This window comes from Austrofundulus limnaeus, unplaced genomic scaffold, assembly GCF_001266775.1.
Source record: "Austrofundulus limnaeus strain Quisiro unplaced genomic scaffold, Austrofundulus_limnaeus-1.0 Scaffold1358, whole genome shotgun sequence".
In the NCBI taxonomy this organism is placed as follows: Eukaryota; Metazoa; Chordata; class Actinopteri; order Cyprinodontiformes; family Rivulidae; genus Austrofundulus; species Austrofundulus limnaeus.
In genome coordinates this window covers 76449-78422 of record NW_013953760.1, presented here as the reverse complement: position 1 = coordinate 78422, position 1974 = coordinate 76449, and the positions used below count along the sequence as shown (strand labels likewise).

General features: G+C 39.0%; 1 protein-coding gene across 1 annotated transcript in view; it reads right to left on the bottom strand.

The window, feature by feature from the left end:
• The window catches only part of LOC106535091 (protein spinster homolog 2), a gene marked incomplete at its 5' end in the record, with an annotated part of 27902 nt that overhangs the window by 869 nt on the left and 25059 nt on the right, over nt 1–1974 (bottom strand).

Below are 1974 nucleotides of genomic sequence, written 5' to 3'. Positions count from 1 at the left end.
GTGTAGCGCTGAGCTAATACATATATATGGTGATAGCATTGGGGCTAACGCTAAAGCTAATCAGTTTTTTAAGACAAAGCTAATTGAAAGGGGCGCTGAGCAGAGTTACAACCAGGGATTACAAATCATTACTTTTTTCTTCTGCAGTTCGGCGCCCCCTCCAGCAGATGGCGCTCTAGGCGACCRCCTAGTTCGCCTATGCCAAGAGCCGGAGCCGGCTCTGGGTTTATCAGGTCGTTGCATTCAGTTCTAAATTTACACAATGCAGCTTAACTTTTATAATTAGGGTTGTAATTATGTGGTCTGTCTTGTCTTTCTGTCCCCCAGCCTCTGACCCTGCAGACCCGGCAGACCCTGCAGACCCTGCAGGGTCTGCAGGGCATCCTCAGCCCTACAACAACACTAAGTACTAAACTGTGTAAACGCATGGCTACACACTGGGTACCACTTTACAATAAGGATCCCTTTAATATTATATAGTTATTGTACTTACAATGCAGACCTAGTGTGAAATGTTTAATAAGCACCTTTAGATGTAATATGTACGTGAACAGATTTGTCTCAGTATTTGGAAAGAAACTGGACAGATTTGTCTCTTTCTCATCCTTAATTATTACATAATAAACATTTATTAATGATTGATAAAGTGTTTAAATAACCTATCTATAAAGTCTTTATAAGGGGAGCCTTATTGTAAAGTGGTACCACACACTGAAACTGTTCTATWATTGGAAACCCCGCAGCCCCCACCAAAAACTAAAAAAATAAAAAGCCACCAGGCTGAGAATAATAAAGCACTCTTGAAGGCTGGAAATAGACAGACTTGCTGCAGTGAGTTCCTCGTTCGGCTCCCTGCCTTTTATAAATAGCACTTGGCTTTCTGGGGACGCACTAAAAGGAGAAAAAGCACTCTGACAAGTCCGAGGCATTTTATAAATTGYGCGTTTTACGGCATGAATGGAAAATATAAATATCACAGCCATGAAAACGACTCTTGTGGAACAACATTGTGCCTGTTGYCATCTCTCTCTCTCTCACTCCCTGAGGTGTCGTTCACAGCTTGTTCCTTGGAGCTGCAGCGTTTTACTTTGTTGGAACGTTTGACACAAATCTGTACAGGCTCTTTGTGTGCTTTGAGATGTGCTTCTGTGCGTTTGCTGTGCAGACTCACAACTGGCACACCTAGACRTGCACACTTCAGCTGAGACACTGACTGAATCAATGAAAAATAAAGTTTTATTAGAGAAAGAAATGACTGTTTGTGGTTTTTCATAACTTCAAGATTGGGTTTTTTTGATAGCTGATAGTATTTTAAATTTTTAACATGTCTTCTGAGTATTTCCTTCTGGTTTTGTAGTAGTACAACTCAAAAGTTGACATTTGGAAAATAATCACCTTGAAGTCTCCTGAAGTTCTGACATGTTTAAAATCCAACATGGCCGCCCTGCATGTACAAACTGATAGCTGCTGTTTCAAACTTTATTTCCACTTCTGGCTGTTTGTGTCTTATTAAATCAGCCACTTTTCTTAGCAAACATATTGCTATGGAGTTCAAATGCTAAAAACAGTTACTGCCACTGAGCAAAGCAAATTTTCAAATGTTTCTAAGGACTCATGTTATTTTCAGAACAGCAGTCATGTGACCACATCCACCTGCTCAAAGTCTCACAGCAGCTCCACTGGTTTCAATCACAGTGTTTAGCTGCCTAAAAACTGACAAGGAAAACTCATTTAAATTATTTAAGAATAAAACTAGCTAAATCTATTGCATTGCTTTATAAAGTAAGGGACTTGTTTAATGATAAAACTCTGTATTTGTTATATAACACATTAATTGTTCCACACCTGGTCTATTGTGTTGAGGTATGATGTAAAGCATGTAAGACAACTACACATCCTGTTTTTATTTTGCATAAAAGAGCTATGAGAGTTATCACTCGAAAAAACTACCATTATCCTTCTAATATATAATTC